This window comes from Anser cygnoides, chromosome 9, assembly GCF_040182565.1.
Source record: "Anser cygnoides isolate HZ-2024a breed goose chromosome 9, Taihu_goose_T2T_genome, whole genome shotgun sequence".
NCBI lineage: Eukaryota > Metazoa > Chordata > Aves > Anseriformes > Anatidae > Anser > Anser cygnoides.
The window spans coordinates 16,200,079-16,221,014 of record NC_089881.1 but is presented as its reverse complement, the minus strand read 5'-3'; the positions used below and the strand labels follow the sequence as shown (position 1 = coordinate 16,221,014).

Below are 20,936 nucleotides of genomic sequence, written 5' to 3'. Positions count from 1 at the left end.
CATGGTAACCGTGGTGGTGAAAACCACTCATCTTGTGCCCACTTCAGCCCGGAGAGCTGGAAGCCAAGCAAGAGAAGGCTTTGAGCACCACAGAGAGGTGGGTTCACAGAGGAAAAGGCTTTCCTGTGCCTGAGGAGGGATCCCTAGCCTGGGGTTAAAAGTCAGATGGAAATGCTGAGAGCTGTAAACCAAACGTCTCCTTTGGGGCTGGATGTGATGGGCTCTCCCGGGAGATGGGATAGAAAACTGCTGAGCCAGCACTTTGATGTCCAGGAGAGGGAGTTTCGTTATTCAAGCCTTCCTACCAAAATCAAATATTTGCAGACGGAGGGAAACTGCTCCTGGAGTGGTTTGCAATGGGCTTCCTGCTGAGCTTTATGCCAGCAGCATGCAAGTTTGAGCCAGAGCTATATGTAGGAATGTTTTGGCATTTTTACATGTCTAAATGCTCAGTTTTCCCCCACCTGTCCTCAAGACAGGTACAGAAGAAGACTGTCTTGCCTCTCAATGTGTTTTCAGAGTTAAATCCAGGCTTGGTTGAGCTTTCTGCTCACCCAGCTCAAGGGCTTTTCCTAAGCTCAGCTCCCAACCCACTGCCCCGGCAGCATCGTGCTGCTCTGCAGCTGCTGTACCACATCTGCACAGACAGGGCTCACCACTGGCTCAGCTTTGTTTTCCTAATGCCAATTTTTCTAATTATAGACCTGTGGCTATCAGCCAATCAGCTCCATTTTTGAGGCTCGTTATTGGACTTTGGATGTCAGGCTGAATTTTTCCTAACTGTCCATAATAACAGTAATAGCTTGACTTCCACCATGAGACAATTAACCTTCTTAAAGTTAAGTGCCTCAGGCAGTGCCTCAGAAAGATTCCCTCTACAAAACAGACAATTACCTTTACTTAATAACCTTTTGCTTTTTAATCTGATATTAGTGCCAAAGTAAATGTAAAGGGCAGTGCTCTATGTCCCCTCTTAAGTGCTTTAAATGCCTGTCCACGAAGGCTAATGAGCTCCCATTTTGCTTAATCTAGATTTGCTGTGGATCTAGTGATACTGTGCAGTATCTTCTTTTTAAAAAAGAAAATCCAGACTCCAAGGATGTAACAGTTTTAATTTGAATTGTGAAGGTAAGAGAAAAAAGATGAAAACTCACAATGCCAAAAGAACAATAATGGTGTCCAAACAGCAAAATAAGGCAAAGCGTTTTCAGCATCAGTGTGACTCGGGATTGAGGCTGGTTTCAGTGGGAAGCGGCGTTAGTGTATATAAAGCAGGAATTTGTCACTGGCACTTCACAGGGTTAGCGTCTGCCCTCCTATGGACTTCAGGGAAGACAAGGCTGGGTGGTTTTACAACTTTCTGTACATCTGTCCGTCCAGCATGCATGTGGTCCATCAGTCCCCGGCAGCCGGGAGTGCCGACCCTCCCTGGTGGTGGCTGCGGCAGACCTACGGCACAAGCACAACTGTTATGCGGATGTAATCTCTTCATGGGTTGCTGCTCATGATAATTAATATGTACAACATTAGCGACTGTTGAGACATGAAATGCGCTCTCAGGGAAGGAGTTACTGCTCCGCTGACCCTGTGTTTTCCACTTTCAGTGAGAGTCCTCTAATAATATTGAATTTGAGCTTTGGTAAAACCACACAAATTTCTGAGATAAATGTAAAGCTGTAGGCACGTCTCCATCATGTGAGCAAACACCTTTTTCGAAGAACACTGGAGAAAAAACAACAACAAAAAGCAGGCTTAAAATTCAGGAAAAGCAATGCTATGGCTGCTCTTAACAGATGTCTAATTCCTCCTCTCCTCTTAAATCCATGTATTTAGATGCAGAGCGTTTTCACACACTGCAGAATGTCAGTTTTATTTGCTTTATTATAGTGTCCCTGCTAAGTCCGTTGCCTGCTGCTGAACCGACATTTATTCTTTTCTTGTAAGAGCATTCTTGTTTCATCATCTCAACATAATGAGGTTTATATTATTATATTTTTATTATAATAGAAGCAGCCTCAGGTCCTAATCAAGATATTGGGCTAATTGCTATGGAAACCTAATTAGTCAGACCATGTCTCAAACTCTGTAAATATTTATACATGCACTTAACTGTCTGCATGCAAACCATCCCACCCCGGTCATGGGAATGAGGCTCAGCACATGCTTTAGTGCTGATAGGGGTGGGAGTCTCCTTTAAGACAAGGTTTAGCTGTGCTGGAACACGTAGAGAGGAGCACGTAGTGGTAATCAGATTGGGATCGTGTATGTGCAGATTAGGATCGCATCAGATAGGGGTTGGGTTATGGGTTTGAGTTAACAGCTTAACAGAACTTTGGAGCTGCTGCATATTTTTAATTATCTTATAGAATAATAATTAAAAAGGTGTGAGTCACTGTAGCAGACAAACAGGCATATACAAATACAGGGATGTACGAAGTCTCTCTGGTCAGAATAAACTAACAGGTGTCCCGAGCCATTTCTTACCATAGGGTTGTAACCATTATTTGAAAAACGTTTTTGACCTCAATTTTAGAACTTGCTTTGCATGCGTGAATCAGTTCAGATTTACATGTTTATTGCAGCTGAGAGAAAACTCAGTGTTAGCTTTGGTATAAACACCTTAGACCGCTAAGGTATTAACTTCAGAAGTTAAATATATGGAACTAATCAAAACCCTTTCATAAACAGATTAATGAGGAGACAAAAATGCACAAGTAAAAGCTGCTAGGCTTTGAACAGCCAGATCTTCTGCACTACCTTTATTTATTTACTTTAACAAGTATTTTAATTGGTTTCGTTACATGTTGGTTGCGGGAACGGTGAGGTGGGGTAAACTTGCTGAACGCTAAGAGCTGCTGGCACATAGAAATACAGTAATGTCACAGGTGCCCTGTTGAACCCTCCTCTGCATAAAACCTGGGTCCTGGTGGTCTTTTATTTCAATCTTCCTCTGTTGTCTGCGTTTGCTGCACCCTCGCATACAGCTCTCCAATTGTGCATATGCATTATTTAGCCTCCCAGGTGGGAACAGAGGTAGAGAACAACAGCATTTAATTTAGCTTAGCTGGTACAGTAGCATCCAACCAAGAACAGCAGATTCTCTGCCATAAAAGCTGGCATTCCCCTTCCCAAGGCTTTCTGCCCAAGCACTTTGTCCATTTAACAGTGCTTATCGCTAGTAAATAACTTCTCTTTACGCAGAAAGCAGCAAAATGCTCTGAGAAAAAGGATTAAAAAGACCCCAAAAGCAAAATTAAAAGAAGCTCCTGGGACCTGCTTTTAAGCCCTGCACTTCAAGCAAAAAGGGGATGGAGGGGAGATGGGGCTGCACTGAACAAATGTTTCCTGTGCCGCGTGAGTCACTGCAAAGTTCAGCAGCGCAGCCCTGTCAGGGACGCCTCGCAGACCTCGCTTGCGATTCAGGACTGTAAATTTCCTTCCTGAGTTTGTTAGCTGTGAACAATGTGTGTAAAAAAAAAAAATCCACTATAGCTGCTGGTATTATGCAAAAGAACTAATGCATAAACAATCTGCTGCCTTTTGGGGAGCTGTGCAATGTGACACCAGGCACTACAGAAAGAGCAGCAGCTCTTCCAAACCTTGAGATAAAGTAGGGATCTTAGTGGGGCTGGCTGAAAATTTTCCATTATACACTCTTCTTTTAACCTGGCTCTTGACTAACCTTATTTTTTTCCTCCAAAGTTACGTCATTTCTGTACAAAACATCAACTACTTACTGAACCAACCAAACAAGAATCGCCTCTCTCTTTTGCTATCTGCATAATTTTGACCCTGGGAAAATGTCACAGGATGTGCCTCAGCAAAATTTTAGTTCAAAGGCCTCAAGTCCTCAGCACCCTCCAAGGGGTTGGTCCCTCACTCGCTGCCCTGAGGCTAGGAAAGGCTTCCCAAAAGAAGGGGAATAGTGGGCAGGACTGGAAGAGCCACCTGGGAAATGAAGTCTGAGCAGGGCTCTGGGGGAAAATGGGACCAAGCACTCTGGTGCTCTAGCTCCACAGAGAGCAAGTCCTAATTTCCATTTCCTATCTTTCAAGATTTTCACTGAAAAGCCGAATTTTTCCTACAGAAAAATTGTATTCCAATTGGTGCTGAAGTTAAGCTTTAAGCTAAGGAAGTTCCAAGTTTTCTGTCTAGCTGAGATCATTCTTCTAAAGCTTGCCCAAAGCTTCAAGAACAAAGAGAAAAGCCACAGGATCCAGAGAAACTTGATATTTCTCATGTTTAAAAGGTGAGTTTGTCTTTATAAAGTGAGCTTCTCTTTATACGTCAGAAAGGAGAGTAGCAGAAGTGACAACGAAGCATGCAGCTATTTTTTGATTTGCAGCTCGCTGTGAAGAGGTGTTTTCACCCTCTCCCCCTTTTCCCTTTAGGAAGAAGTGTTAAATTAGCAATGAAAACAGCACATTAACTGACAGGTACTGCAAATAATCTAATCATGAGACAGCATTAAATAAAACAAATTCAGCATGTGGTGGACGTTGGGGTTATTTTCTTTAGCAATTACATAGCAGTAAAGCTCTCCTTAGATATTTAATGGGTCATAGCTAAATAACTTTTAAAGCACATTTCAGCATTGCTGGTAAATGAGAAGGATCTAGTATTTCATTCTCACTGCTAAGTTTTACAATCGATTATGGCACATCCCAAGCTAAGCTACTTTGGTAGGCATCTGGCAGTGCCTAGCACCAAATGCCGCAAAGGAGAGCTTGTCTAGGCATAAAAGGAGAAGAGATGGGATGTAACGCTGGGCATCTTAAGCAAAAAGCCTTACTCAGCCAGGGTCTAAAAGTGACTTTTTTATGTTTATTTTTAACTAACTGTGAACTTCTGCAATAAGTACAGAGTGCTACTTGGCTCCTTAAATAGCTGCGATGACGAGCTGGCGCTCGCTTCTGTTACTATGTGAATTTATGGAGCTGTTGTCACACGCTTTGTTAGAGGAAATATATGGTGGTTCTGTCATAGAGAGCGGACACCTATAATTCTCATTTTCTTTGCCTGCTCATAAATCCCCGCTGCTGAGCCGCACCGTTATTGTGCCGGGCTTGCTGCTGCGGTCCCCAGGGCTGGAGCGGGGCTCTGGTGAGCAGAGGAAGCGATGCGTCACCAGCGCTGCTGCAGCTGGGGTGAGACGTGGCATGGGGCTCCTGGCAGCCTGCCCTGCAAAGGATATTCGTGTGTGCATCCATCCGCTTCAGGGGCATGAAGGCACGTAGCTCACGGGTAGATGGGGAAGGCACAGGGTGACTTGGAAATGCCACTGGCGTGTGCAGGTTTTGGGTAACTTCATGGGTTTTGGTGCCTGAACGGTGTGCGCAAAGAGGGAAACACTTAGAGGCCAAGCAGAGAGACAAGCTTTACCTCTTCGTTCCTTTGCCTTTCTTCCCTGACTCTTTGCTCAGGTCATCACACCAGCTACACGGGACTTGGCTGTACTTCATCTGCGTGCGTAAAGCCTTGCCTTGCCCTGCAGGCCTCCAACAAAAGAAGTGCTCGCTCTTTTGTTGCACAGACATCTGCAGTCTGGTTGGGCTCAGGATAGGCTTGATCGCGCTGGCTGCCCTCTAGGAGCCGTGCCTTTGCTGCTGCTTTGTGTCTGGTGCCGGAGCCGCTCTTTGCACCGTGGTTGCTGCTGCCCTTCGTGCACCGACTTTGCTCTCACAGTCGGTCCCTTTTCTTTGCTCCTCCGGCCTCTAAGCCCCTTTCATCTCGCCTTCGCACAGGCTGCAGCCAGCCTTCTTTCATCTTCTTCTCTCGGCTGGTGGAAATGCCCATCATCTGAACTGCTCCGTGAGGAGCCCGGTGGCAGCAGGGCACGGGGCTGCGGGTGCTCGCCTAGCCGCTGCTGCGTGACCTCGGGGAAGTCATTGCTCTCCCCTGTGCCTCTGTTTCTCTTTCTGGCTTTCATCTGCCTTTTTCTCTTGGGCTGGAGGCTGCTGTGTGCGACAAGCCTGTGACAGTCTGTGTACTGTGACAGTCTGGCCTCAGCTGTAATGCAGAAGATCGTCACCGTGTCCCTGCTTTGCCCCTTGTCTGCGCAGGCCGCAGTCCGGCCTGCCTCTTGTGGCAGCTGCTTGGAGATAAATGTGCCCCTCAAGGCGAAGGGTTGACTTCGGTGGCTTCTCCTGCACCTTTATGGGAACAGCGAAGAGAAAAATGTGGCTGTGTTTATTCCAGCATGGGGCTGGCTGCTCTGGGGGGTCTCGGCCCCACGTTGGAGAAAAGCGGGTAAGCAGTGGCTACACAAACCCGTGCCTCTACCAGCAGCCTGGGGGCCACCAGGAGCAACAGCAGGGCTGGGGACAGCACTGGGGTGCTCCTGTGTGGGCTCCTCTCCCCCCAGGTTCCCAAGGAGCCTACCAGGTTTCTGTGACTTGTCCTGACAGCTCGTAGTTCTCAGGAATGGTGCTGTATCTGCTATATCCTCTTACCAATGGTCTTTTTGTTACCATAAGGTCTCTTAGGACTGAACCCCTGCAGCAGCCGTGCACTGAGTTGCTACAAAGCTTTGTTAGACGTTGAGTGTCCCTCACCCCTGGTCTGGAGTACCACAGGGAGCTCAGGACATCCCCCATCTGTGCTGTAAGTGTGGCATGGGGAGAGAGGATGGAGACACGGAGTCTCTCTTCTCTTCCCCCCCCACCGTGTGTCAGCCTGACTCGCTGGAGAGTGGTCTATTGATCAGGATACATTGCCAATTGCTTCCCGGAGAAGCAAGCAGAGGCTGAAGCACACTTCGTGCCTCTGATGCACGCTTTCTTCCCTGGGGCAGCGCGCTTTTCCGCCTGCTCCACCATCAGAACGAGAGGGAAGGGCACACGCCAGCCCAAGGCTGTCGCTGCGTTATAAAAGGCAGAGTGATGGAGATGGGCAGTGAAAGACACTGACTGGCAGAGCTTAATCCCCGCTCGCCCCGTTTTGACAGTGAAATTACACCTTTTGATAACGAAAGCTTCCACCTGGAGAGCTCGATGAAAAGCACAGGGAGGTGTTGGTTCTAGACAAGAATTTGCTCTGCTATTCTGCTCCTCTGGAGCTTTCATAAGCAGGTTTCTTTGCTACCACAACAGAAAGAACACCTCTTTCATAATGAATTGCCTTCAACTACCATGAGCCAAGCTTAGGGTTTTTTTTGTTTTTGTTTTTTTTTTTTAAATGTGGGAGCATAGAAAATTAAATCTCTGTTGGATTTTTTTAAGCAATTATTTTAAGCACTGTGAATAAACAAGGAGTGCCTGACAAACACCTGTTATTTTTCCCATCGTGAGTTTGGCTGCTGCTGAATAGTCAGAAATGCTGCTCTTTATAGGATCAAGTGTGTTTATCTGGCAGAGAAGAATAGGGTTTGTTTTCACTGTGGAATAATGCACTGGCTGCCGCATGAAGTGTAGCCCTGGCTTTTATCAGATAGGAGGCATGTGCTCTGCTGGCTTCCTCCTGGTGGCTAGCAGACCGGAGGGACTTGGTTGCAGCCATCTCATGACCCGTTTCTCGGTATTTCTGGGCCCGCTGGGAATGTGGAGTTGAGCTGGAGTGCAGGACTTGGTTCAGATCCGGCTCTCAGCTTTCTGAAGAAACCAGAGGGTGCTGAGTCTGGTTTCTGAACTTCAGGTTGTTCTCAAGTGTGGACATTCTCAAAGTCCACGTTCCCAAAATACAGAGAAGCCGTTTATAGTAACAGGCATTGCAAAGAGGGGGGCTAGAAACAGCTCTGGGAGGTTCCTGGCATCAGCTGCTTCCTTCTCACCCCTTCTCCCTGGAGGCCGCGGGCTGGCAGCGCCATGGAGACAGGGTGAATGGGGTCCTGCTTGTGTGGTAGCTTCCAGCACACTGGCAGGGCAGTGCGGGAGACCCAGGGCAGAGGGATTACAGCAGCAGTCGGCTGACTGAGCTGACCTGATTGAGCTGACACTTCCTTCTTTTGCAGCCTTAACCTTTGCTGGAGGTTGTCGCCTTCTCTCAGCCGTCCTCCCTCTGGGTGGGAGGATGCTACAGAGCAGCCGAGCGGGAGCCCCGTGCACAGGGCACAACCTCAGGGAGGGGAAAGAAGAAGACAGGAGGTCGCTGGGACTCTGTGGCAGATGAAATAGGGCACGAGGGCAGACAGCAGCAGGTTTGTAGCAAAGACTTGGTGTTGCAGGTCAGGCTTGAGGTGACCTGGCCAGCAATTGTTCCCCAGAGATGATTGAAATCCTCTGTCCTCCTTCCCTCCTGTAGCAACCAACCACCAATGTTATTTTTTAAGTGCACTTCTCAAGACAGCAAGGCTCTTTAACAAGATAAGACAAGCACCCCATTAGCTCCTAGCAGGGATGATTTTAGCAAGGACACTTGCAGGGCTCCCTTATAGCTGGGCTTTGCTGGTTGTTGGTGCAGGGGGAGGTTTTTTCTAAATTTTCTTTCTTCTTAAGAGTTCTCCATAAACCACAGCACATTTTGAAGCTCAGTTAAAGCCCAGAAAGAGAGTGCAAGAGGAAGGTGGTGGGATACTGGGATCAGCTCACTCCTGTTGGTGCTTTTGTGTGTGAGCAGTTCAGAAGCTCATGTGGCTGGATTTCCCCATTTCCTACTGCTCTGTGTAACTGGTTCTGCACTGGACCTGTGCTGTGGCACTACAGATGCCCTGACAAGGAGAGGAGGAAGATTGCACGCATGGGACAACAGAAGTTTGCACACCAGACATGCTGGTTTATCTAAGCACTGCAGGCAAGGCTGCTCAAGGTCCAAAGAGCAGAGAGGGAAGCAAAGAAATTGCAGGAGTTTTACTCCTGCTGCTGCTCTTTCTAACTATCTAGTTGTGAGCATGTAGGCAGCGAGTCTGCATTGCTCATTCCGAGCTCCTGCATGGTGAATGGGGACAGCAGGGACTTTTGCCAACTGCTGGCTAGTGGCAAAAAGGATGTTTTTAGTGGTTAAGGAGTAAGACAGGTAGCAGAGACCAGTCTTCCATCCTGGGCGTTGTTACCAGTAAACTGTGTGTGAACAAATCCCTCAGGCCAAAATTTTCATTGCCCTGCCCTTCTGAAAATCAGGCCACATAAGTTGCGTAAATATGGGTGTAGATACCTAGCAGTAGGCAGCCAGGTTGGAACATTTTGGCTTTAATCCCTGTACCTGAGTTACCTCATTTATAAAATGGGGATAATTCTCTGCTACCTCGAGGGATGCTCTGAAGCACAACTCTGTTGATGCTGGTAAAGCATGTCCCAGCTCGCTGGATAGCTATTATTCTACTTGACAGAAATTGGATATGGCAGAGCTGAACAAGTGCTCTTGGTGTAGTTTTCTCTGTTGCCACTGGACAGCCTTTGAGTCACAGTTTTCCCCTCTAGTGAGAGAGAGCAGACTACGTGCTTCGTGTTGCAGCCTTAAAGAAACTGAATGTTGCTAACAGCTCTGCCCCAGCTTGTCACTGCTCTGGGTACTCTGGTAATAGGACATGCATCTTGTCCCCTGGGAAGGGCGATAAGACTTGCCAGGACACTGCGGAGGGTGACTTTGGAAGCTCACGGTGTTAGGAACAAATTGTGGTTATGCCTTCTCAAGTTCATGTGGTTTGCTTTCTTGCAGAGTGAAACCAGCATCTCTGCTGTGGGGGCCAGCTCCATGCAGAAGACAATTAAAAGAGCAAATTAATTCAGAATAGCTCTGGGTTTGGAGATGACTCTTCTGGAATAAAAGGGTCTCTTCTCTTAGCATGTGCTAAGCAGAGGAACAGGTAACAGGAAGCATTCCCACCAATTTTTCATATAGACAAACCCTTGATTCATATCCATGATTTCCACAACATTTTCCCAGTCAGTAGCAAGACGCTCTTTCCAATAGAACCGTGCTCCATCTTCTTTTCTGCCAGCACCATAGAAGGTGGCTGCGTCATTTTATGCTACAAAACATATTTTCATATTTCAAAAACTAATGCAACAAGATTCTTAATTGCACAATGCTGGCAGAACAAATAGTTCAAAATCTTGTGTTTAAAGTCACTTCTTGATTTAAATCATAGGACGCGGACGATAAGACTTGCTAATTGAAAAGCGACTGTCTGCTTGGTTTTCATCTTCTGTCCTGCTGGAAACTAAAGAGTAGAGGCAATCCTGAGAGGTGTGTATTATCCTAGGATTCCCTTGCTGGCCTCATCCTCAAGGTGAGGTGATTTGTGTTTGGTTGCCTATCTTCAGTTACAGCTGCTGATTCTCAGCCCTCACAATAATGACAGATGAACCTCCATGCCCACCTTTGCACCCAGCCGGTTTCATATCAGGTAGTTTCACTGCCCACACGTTGGTTAGATAAAAGAAGAGTCTTCGGCTCTTTTGCAATCCTCTTACCTCCTCAGAAACCTTCTGCAATCTGCATTGTCTTGAACAAAGGGTGAGCTAAAATATGAGTGGGACACTTCATTATAACCTCTGGCTGCGCAATGAGTCACACCTGTGATTTTGAAATGCAAAATAATAAATTAAGAGGGCAGTAGTGAGATAGAGCTGACAAACTGATAATAAAAATACTGGGCAACTTGTCAACTTCAGCTGAGTAACCAAAGAAAGACACTTTCTGCCAGGAACAGGCAAATGAAAGGCTCTCTTTGCTGCACTGTTGTCATGTTGAGGCCAACGGCAAAGTCTATAGATCAATAAAATGTAAACACTGACTATATTTTCTAGAGCCAACTTCTTTTTGTCCTCCTGGAGAAGAAAGGTTGGCATCTAGGAGTATGAAGTAAGTAGTGAGAGATGGGAGTATTTGCTTTGCTGTGTATTTGCGCCAACTGAATAATCTCTGACTTAGTTTACCTAAATGTAGACTACTTTTTAAATGGTATTAGAAAAGTTTAACTACAGCTAGCCTGGTCCTCAGAGGGAATGCACTGATAAATATTCTTTATTTTTTATCATACACCGTCCTTCACGCTAGCCATTAAACTCTTTTCTTAGCTTGCTTCATTTGCTTGGTGGTACAAGCCTGTGCCATGCAGGGTAGGCTCACAACGCTGAGCCAACCCTGTACAGAAGCACAGAGCCGCAACGTACCCCCAAAAAGTCAGTACGCAACTCCGTAAACAAGCTTTGCAGAAGAAGGTACAACCAACTGCCATCCTCCCACCATCATCTCAGTTCAGCAACAGTATAATGACCTTTACATAGCAATGTCTTTTTCAGAAAACAGCAACAACAAAAACCACCTAAGCCTTGAGCGGTAGGGAATCAGAATTCTGGTAGGAAACAATGCCCTTCCCCAGGAAAAGAACAAAAAAGGGGAAAGACTTGTCACCAACTTGTCGTCTTTTCTAGGTGATTATATGAAAGGGTTTTTGCTACCAGGAAGGCAGGCTCCTCTGTTGTTTTGGGCAAAGAGCTCACTCTCTTTGTCTACGAGGAGGAATGCTCTCGGTGTTTCTTGGGAGAAAGGTGGGGCTGCAGCTGTGCAAGTGAGATGCGCACGTGGAGGTCTGGCATGATCCAAAATCGTCATCAGGACAAAAACATCCCCAAACCGAAAACTTCTCAATGGAGTAAAATCTCTACTGAAATCACATACAAAAAATCAATCTCAGCAGCAAGGTGGGAAAACTCTTACAGTGCTTGCAATCACAAGATTTCTGGTTTAAGACTGCAAACTGCAGACTTTTTCTCTTTTCCTGTTGTTCCGGTCATTGTGGTGTTGGGGAATGGACATTTTGGTATGAGACAGAACTGATGCGTTGCTTGTAACTGGGCAAACTATTGGGTATTGTATTTCTTGGGTGCAGGAGCTCTTGGCTTTTGAGCACTGCTGTTACAAAGCACTGGAGTTTTCTCCCACCAATACAATTCCACACTCAGTTTCATGATGTGACATCTTGGCTGAGCCTGGGTATACAACAGTGTCTGAAAAAACATCATTTCCAGCCAATGACAGCAGTGAATGAGCTGCCAAGTATGAACCCATTTGGTCCAGCTGTGAGCTAGAGGATGGTTCATGGCAGTGGATGGGTGATTTCCCTGCGTGTACAAGCACCTCTGATCCAACTAGCACCATTCCGCTTGTCATTTTTCTGTCTTCAGTTTCAGACTTTGTCAGCTGTTGGCTTGCCAGGTACTGGATACTGCAATGACAAAGACAGAACTAGATTGCGTCTAGCTGGCAAGGGGAGCATGCCATTTTTAGCAGGAAGTATATCTTTTTATATTGCAGCAAGATAATGTACGTATTACAAGTAGATCAGCACTGCTTTGAGGGATTTGAGGCCATGGGGCAGTCTGTAGCCCAGTGTCATTCACAACCTCATGTTGATACTACATCCTGTGATAGTATGTCTGTGTCCATGCTTTGTAAAAGCAGCTTGCAGTAAGTGAATCTGGCGCTCAGCAAGGAAGAAGCTTGAGCCATCTTCTTGGCCATACGGTGGCAATGGAAAGGTGAACAGGGTAGAGGGTGGTTTCTATATTGAATACTTGGCATTGCTCAGCCTTGGTTCTGCTCTGTTATTTTACCCAGACAAAAACTTAAGAGTTGTGAACCCTGCCTGGATGACCACCCCCACCTCCTCAAACACGTATTTGGACTTAGCAAAGTGGGACCTAGAAGAGCCTATCAGGCACTTTTCTCTATAGTATAACTTCTCTGAAAATATCATGGCTACTATTGCAACCTGTTATCTTTAATTCCTTGGTCTGAATGATGTATTTCTTTAAGACCAGGAGTATCCACCAGCATGTCCAAAGAGATACTTGAATTCATACTTTTAGCTATGCCGTGAGACTTCTCTGTTTCTCTGCAGCTGCTGCTGGCTAGGGAACACATAGAGCAAGCAGGATGCTGCCTTCCATCACCAAGGTCAGCGTGTTCTTACTAGTCAATAGCTGGTGGCAGCCCCTGGAGGCTGGACATGGTTCTCACTGCAGCACCGGGGACTGAACATGGAAAGCACCTGGCTACTGTGGCAACACGGGTTGTAAACAAATAGAGACTTGGCTGGGAGTTGCCGCCACAATCCAGTACGGCATGCAGAAGTCTGATCTACAAAGCAAGCACCTCCTATTTCTAAGGAAAACTCAACAGTTGTCCCTGCACGGTTTTGTTTCCAGCGGAGTTACACCCAGTCGAGTGCCAGTTTGGGATGGTTTGCTGGGCATGATGCAATGTTCTCATCCTGGGATCAGACTGGTCTTAACCCAGGATTTTATGCAAATCCAAGGCTGGAGGAAGCTAGAGCATGGAATAAGAGAAAATCCCCGTGATCAAGGTTGCTGATAAAAGCAACCGCCTTCAGCCGGTGAGCAGCACCGCCCACAGACGGGCTTCGGGCTGGGCAGAGGCTCAGGCGGCTGATGACAGTCCGGCATGGTGTGTGCCTGTCGCCTGAGAGCATAACAGGATGTTGTCCCAGCCCACGCACAGGATGGCTCCCTCTGAGACAAGCAGCAAGCCATGCCAAAAACGTGGACAGATGCAAACATACATTACACACCGTGCGCAGGGAGTCCTGGGGCGGCCGTGCTAATCTCGTAGCTGCACGGGCCGGGTGGAGTGGCTGAGCGTAGGCACAGTGCAACCCTCCATGTTCCGTGGCTTGCTAGATGTGCCCTGTTCAGTGCGTTATGCCTACTTCCTACTGTGGACAACACTTGGGAATGAAGAAGGTCTCTGTGGTGGCTGTGTCTCCTACCCACTTACAGACGCTGGTCTCAGAGCACTTACTGTGGAGTCCCTTGAGTGAGAGGGAACCTACCCTAGTTATCCCAGTTGTTAGGAGTGGAAGCATGTCCCCACTGTTTCATGCCAGCTGAGAAAACGCTTTCAGATGGCAGCATCTTGTCTCCCCAGCACTTGATGCACAGGGTGCAAGTAGTAGAAAGCACTACAACTGCAGAAACAACTACCAGACATTGCAGTCCTTGATGATTACTCTTCCTAGCCTTGTCCAGTGTGCTACAGAGGCTTGATGGCTGCTCAGCAATGCCAGCCGCAGTCCTACCTGCGCAAGGCTCTTGGTATCTGGTAGCAGTGTGACTAACACTGAATTGCAGGTTCTGTCATTTATAATTCCCAAGAAACTTTCTCCCGGAGGGAGTTACGGCGCGGGGTTGCAATGGCAAGTATTTTGCCCAATTAAGCAAGTGAACAGCGCTATGTTGCTGGTTGACATTTAGAGCAGAGCGGAGCAAGACAGGTTGGAGGAAGATGTTGAAACCTTGTTTATGTTGGCAGTGGATGGGGTTGCGAAAAAGCCCTAAGAGAAAGTAACAAACAAAGGGTGTGTCTTGAAAGGAGGCTGAGTTCAGAAACCTTTGCACAATGTGTAGGCAACACGTGCAAAAGCCAGGTGATTCAGAACTGCCTTTCCTACGCTCTTGTGACCTAAATCCCCCAACAAAAGGGACTAGTACATGCAAATATGACGAGAAGCACCTGGCCTCTGACTGGGATCAGGTATTTGGAACTGGTGCTTCCAGGAAGAGCTCTTACTCTTACTGTGGTATTACAGAAGTGCGCAGCTCGGTGCACCATGGTGTGTTTTTAGAGTCGTGTTTAAGCCTCAGGGATTGTCTAAGATCAGACTCAGGGCTAGTGGCCCAGTATTTTAATCTGTGTGTGGCTGGGTTTCTTCTAGCATAAAGCTACTCTTCACGTCGCCTCTTGGAAGTGGACCCTTGTTTGAGTTTTTAGATTCTTTCAATGTTTCGGTCAAAATAGGAAACAGCTTTTGTTGGCTGGGGGAGCAGAGGCTTACTACTCTGCACTGAGTTTGATGCTTTAAGAAGACTTTTCTCAGCTCCAGGCCTCTAGAAGAGCTGTGCAGGCAGAATCAGTACTACCTGTCACTTCAGGGAAAATGTCCTTTGCAACTTCTTTTGGAGCTCTAAGAGTTAAGCACAGGCATTCCGTGGTCCTTCATTTCAACCCACAATATTAATTACTCTTCCACCTGCCGTGGGAGCTCCCCTATAGCACAGTGCTGTGTCATTTCACATCCCACCCATGAAAGTTTTCTAAGCCCATGTTATTTCCTGGGAGGAGTGTTTGTGAAATGACCATGAGTATTTAAATCCCCCTGGGGACCTTTCGATAGGTCGGTCACAGCTTCCTACCTCTTTGGGCAGCCTTTCTCTCTTCTTGCATGACCAAGATGAGATCGCACAACGATGCTGACTCAACACTACAGAAAGGGGTTGCATCATGAGGCACTGATGAGGTGAGATGATGCAGTGGTGTCATGAGGGTGGAATCTGCATATTCTGCTGGAATTAACAGACAAACGCCAAGCTGAGCTCCTCTGTCATCTCCTGCGTTCTTAGATCTTTTTGCCATCTTATTTGTGATTCAGCCTTTTGAGGCAACCTGGGATTTGTCTGTTTTTTTCCACAACTGAATCATGTTCTCATCTGCACGTTATTCTTTGCCTGAATTTCCACAATCGGTGTCTAGACAAATATCACTGCTTTGCAAGGAAGACAAGTGGAAAAGCACCTTTTTACTCCAGAGTATCTCAGGAGCTTTTCTGGGAGGGAGAAAGTACACTCTCTTCTTTGAACAACGTACAGATTATCTAAAATCAGACCGTGGTAGACAGAGATAGGAACATGGTGTGTAGGAAATACAATATTCAGGTAGGGCGGCCAACGCAGTGCTCGGCTGTGTCTGAGTCTCTATAAATCAGCTAGACATCCCGCAGGCAGAACAGTACAAAAAAGGTCTCCAGAAAGCACTCAAATACAGAAAAAGAAGAAACTTTATGAATCAGCTCCATGCGCATTGAGGTCAGCAAGGAGGAAGGCAGAAGGACATTAACATAAGCAGAGCCATTTATTAAAACACTGCAGCCCTGAGAAAGCAGAGTAGGAATTGCTGATTTCAGAGATCATGTGCAACAACTGCCAGACAGGGGACTTCCCTTGTTCTCTGCCTCTGACCTCCACTCATACTTTTGCTGTTCTGTTTTATATCTATATGTTGTGGCTCCCAAACCCTCAGAGCTGAGTTTCCCTGCAATATTTTTATGTAATGCATTTATTTTAACAGCTTCCCTACACGGACTGTGTGCAGTTCTTTGGGGACGAGGCCATTTTTCAAAGTTAGTGCTGCAGAGACAATAAAAAAAGAGTTAAAACAGATTAGAGTTTTGACTCTTACTATATATCAGGGAAATCTTACTGGAAACCTCAGACAGATGCACAGTAAAAAGCCTAAGCATGCTGCTTCTGTGATATATTTGCCTGAAATTGCTAGAAGACTCATATAACTTTTCCCTGTTTGCACTTCAGAAATAGATTGCTTCGCTTCTTGATCCAAAGTTTGAGCAGTTCATGCTTTAAAAACTGCAAACCAAGGGACATTGACTGATAATCCTGTAATTATGTTTGTTGTTTCTTTCTTTCTTTTTCTTTCTTTCCTTCTTTCTTTCCTTCTTTCCTTCTTTCTTTTTCTTTCTTTCTTTCTCTCTCTCTTTCTTTCTTTCTCTCTCTCTCTCTCTCTCTTTCTTTCTTTCTCTCTCTCTCTCTCTCTTTTCTTTCCTTCCTTTCTTTATTTTCTGTTCTTTCTTTCTTTCAGCATATTTTGGCAGCACATAAATCATTGTAGCTTTCTGGATGTAGCGGTAGAGCTCTGCTCCCAAGATTTTAAGACAAAGTCTTGCAATATGAGGACTGAATATCAGCTTAGCCATGGTAACTATCGCTGTCAGCTTAGCTGACAGTACAAGATAGTTAAGCTAAATTGCATAGGTTGCAAGCCTACACACTGCAAAGTCACACTGGTTTTGTTTATTATGGGCTAAGAGGGAATGCACGGAGAGTTAAAACAGCTCAGCTGATGTATGGTAAGTTGTTAAGCTTGTAAGTCTTGAGTCTTTATTTTCTAATTTAGACCTGACACGGGAAATGGAGGACAATAATTAATGAGTGGAAGAGGAGATATGGCTTTACAATAGACAGAGATGGTGAGATAACCTTATTACATATTTCATTGGATCTTTTACCAAACAGATGATAGATTCATTATAAAGGGTGCACAGAACAAAGGGAACATTGACATTTAAAGAGATTCTGCTCCGGAAAGCAGCCACAGAATTGGCATGATGGGTTTCCGTGACTTCTGTGTTTGGTTTTCGGGTGAAGGAACAGCTTTGTATCTATTAGACCTGCAAACTGTTGTGATACGGGAGTTACGCTGACTTTGAAGCTGATGAGATTTCAGTCTTGAAGTGTGTTTCTGTTTACTCCCCCTGTTGTTTTTTGTTTTTCTCTCCATTTTTTTTTCCATGAAGGCCAGGTAGAAGCAGCTTTTCCCCCATTGTTTTCTTTGTTTTGTTTTTCTCATTTGTTCGCAGGGTAGGGCTGTTTTTCCTGCTATATCGTTGCTGCTTCAGAGCTGCCTACACACAAGCTTATCTTAGCTTAGTTCAGCCAGTGTGAACTTTTTCATTTGATGCTTTTTATCAGCCATAGAATGTCTTATTCTTGTTCTCTTGAAAACTTTTCTAACCAACCAAAGCTGAAAGATCAGCTGTGCTGATATTTAAATATAGGGGTCTGCAAAACCTTGTGTCCTGATTTAAGTTAAAACTTCTTAAAGCTGCACTTTTCACTTGATATGCACTCAGTGTGTTGGAAATATCAGCTTCTACAACTGTCTTTGAATTATATCTTCAGTGAAATATAGTAAAAGCCTTTGCTTTCAGTGAGGCTGGGAAACAAGAACTTAGATACTCTTAAGCAAAAGAGTATATTGGTGGACTGGTGGCATTGAGGTGGCAACAATTCTAGAATATTTACATGGGGCGAGATAAAACTCCACCTCGCTCAGCGTCACATCTCCAGCCGTGTTTCCTGACTTTGTCCAGCAGAACACTCTTGGCAGAGTCCATGGCCCCCTAGATGTCTTCAGGACAGTGGGTGCTGCCCCGGTGCATTGGGGAGCCCTTGGAACCTGAGGCATTTTAGACTAGTTTAAATCTTGTTTGAATACATGTCAATAACACCCAAACAAAAGGCTGCAGTAAGGCCATTTTGCTCGTTCTGAAATGACGTTTCTCAGAATTTGGGTTCAAAGGAAATTGCAACTTTCCGGTTCAATTCAGGAAAACATGAAATGTCAGATTTTTCTGCAGAACAGAGATTTCGGCATTCATTCAGCTCAGCCAGCAGGTGAGGAGAAGCTTAACAGTAGCACATGGAGCAAGTGGTCACTGCAGTAATCCCCTGAGCAAAGAGCACATGAAGCTGGAAAGCTCTGAAAGGGAAGTCAGAATGACCCTAACAGAAAACTTTTCCTAAAGGAAACCACATCTGTTCAAGCTGGCATGCAAGACTGTTTTCAGGAGGAGCAAGATGCAAAGTTCAAGGGAACTGCATGTGAAGACACACCATGACTTCACTGGGGTTATATAATGAGCCTCGGTGTGAGGAAGCTCTTTGTTCTATTTACAAATCCCTGTATTACTGACAAGGAAACTTTGGTGGCTGGCTTCCAAGGAAAACAATGAAGAAAGAAAGGTGGGTTTTTCTTTGTCTTGCAGCTCCCATAAATCCCCTACCATTCTGAAATGTGATTTTTTTTTCCCCCGTGTGTAACCCCATAGCATGTTTTACAAGTATAATTACAAAGCAATCAAACATGGGATCAGTAACTAGAAGTGCATCAAGGAACGCTGAGCCCATTTGTTTGGAAACTCCACAGGTGTTGGTCACAGCTTGGAAACACCAAGGTTATTGTGCGAAGAATATTGTTTCAGCCACAAAGAGGTCAAATACCGGAGAACATTCTTGGATATTAACTGAGATTTAAGTCAGACTTGTTCCTCAAAGACAACCTGCCACTAAGGAGGCTCGTAAACCAACATCTCTGATTCAAAAGCCCCCAAACTCTGAGAAAGGTCAGAGTGGGATTGGGACACCAAGGGAGAAGATATAGCAGAGGTTGAAAAATCATGAATAATGCAGAGAAAGGAACAAGGAATGACTAATCTTTCTTTGCTATAGCACAAGAACACTGATTTATTTATTTTTTTTAATCACAATAATTTTTCTGTACTGCAACAGGCTCTCATTAGAGACTTCACTAAGCCAATCTCTGTGACTCTACAACTCAGATGCTTTTTTTTACTCCTCAGTAAATATTTAGACTGAATGGTGTAGAGCTATAATGTTGTCAGGGAATTAACCCTTGGTACCTATTTCTAAATCACTTCTGTATATTTCCTGGTGAATGATCTCACTGCTGACTAAAACTGAGCTATGGTTCTTCAATAAAAAATTATTCCATGAGACCCATGTCTTCACCTTTAGCTATTAACAAGTTCCTACTTAATTTCCCAGGTATTTGGGGGAAGAAGCCATTCAGCTGATAAAAGCATGTTACAGAGAACTACAAGGTAGGGATAGTCCTTCTGAGTCTTGTTCAAATTCCATTTCAGACTCAGAAGTTCCTTATCTCAGCTCTCTATCTAGGAAAATATTTACCCATTATAATGATCTAATCACAGGAAGGGGCCAGGGCCCTATTTTTCTCATTTGCCTGCCTGTCTCATCATGGGGTGAGGCTTGACACAGGGTGTGTACCACTCCCAGATTCTCATGCAAAGCTTGCAGTTGGGGCTCAACACCAGCAGTGTCAACTGGTGCAATTCTTTGGGTGGCTGTGACAATGTCTCAGTGCTTTCAAATGCTTCCTTGTGACATTTGGCTTCTCTGTTGGTACCACTTGTGCAGAGTGGCCACCTCATCTAGGCATCTCTGGAGCAGCGCCAACACAGCTAAAGCAAAACCAAGTAGTTTGGTGTTCATACCCAAAGATGAAGTGGGAGTGAGTGGTCTTAACTGGAAGGCTCCAGTCTGGCTAGGCTAAAGGCAGAGCAGGAAAGAGCCCAGATAAAGTCTTGGCCACAAAGAGTTGAGATGACTGGTTCTACTGTGCTCCCGCAAGCAAAGAGACGAGCTGATCTTTCTCATTGTAATAAGATAGGGTGGGAATGGTTATATTCTTAGGTTGCTTGTTGCCTTCAACCCTCCTGCTCTGTAATACTAAATAAAACAAATACTTCAAGGGTATAGATCATTATCCCTGGTCAGCTGCCCAAAGGGAGGGGACAGAGAGTGGTAAACAGCTGACACATGGGTGTAGCCAGCTTTTGATTTAATAGTGGAGAAAAGTGGCATTTTTCAGCCCACGCTTGGAAGAGTGAGACGTTGAACACGTGAGATGGGCGTCCAGAATTTCTGCAAATGCTAGAACCGATTGGCTGAAATGTGGGCAGGATAATGGAAATACCAACTGAAAAACTCTTTTTCCCCCCTGTGGTAGGTGTGGACCTGAAAAACATGGGTGATGTCAAACTGCTTTCAGCCTTCTTAAAGTTTTGAAACCATTTGTCCCTTTCTGAAAGGTCTGTGCTGAACAGATATTTGTAAGCGTATTTCTTCATGTTCACAAGGTCAGTCTGGAGTGCCAGCCCTTGCCTGGGCCATGACTGTGCTCCTGCAGCTGCTGTGGCTGTTGTGGGTCCATAGCACCCAACAGGTAACAGAAGCAGACGTGTCCTACGAGATGGGGAAAGAATATGCATAGGAGGGTCTGGCATTTTATGCACTTCTCAAGGGACCAGCGAGATTCCAAGGTTTCTCCCGTGCAGCCAACTCCTAATATCTGTGCATAAACTCAATGTTCTTGTGTTTCCTATCAGGTTGCTATGCTGCAGCAGGGGTAAAGATGTTGCTCCCAGTTCACATTTACTCTCAAATTGTCTGCTAGATTAGAGGCGAGCCATTTGGAAGAGATCTATGAGCAATCTGGTTTAGCTCTCTGCAGACATTCCTCTCCAGCCGCAAGCAGCTCATGAGCAGCTCGAGTGTAGCTCCAGTGCCAGGGATCTGTCACCTCACTGGCAGCAGGGCTGGGCTGGCTCCTTGGTGATCCAAATTCCTGGGGACGGCTGAGTC

General features: G+C 45.6%; 1 long non-coding RNA gene across 2 annotated transcripts; it reads left to right on the top strand.

Annotated features, from left to right (window-relative positions):
- Nucleotide 1: 1 nt before the first annotated feature.
- Nucleotides 2-12,440, top strand: LOC106044795 (uncharacterized). Of its 2 annotated transcripts, XR_007168359.2 has the most exons (6): nt 2-97; nt 1,033-1,128; nt 4,088-4,249; nt 7,949-8,134; nt 9,592-9,739; nt 10,025-12,440. It is a non-coding gene; the product is annotated as an uncharacterized lncRNA (long non-coding RNA). The 2 variants fall into 2 exon arrangements; XR_007168360.2 differs by lacking the exon at nt 9,592-9,739 and having other exon boundaries at nt 3-97.
- Nucleotides 12,441-20,936: the final 8,496 nt, after the last annotated feature.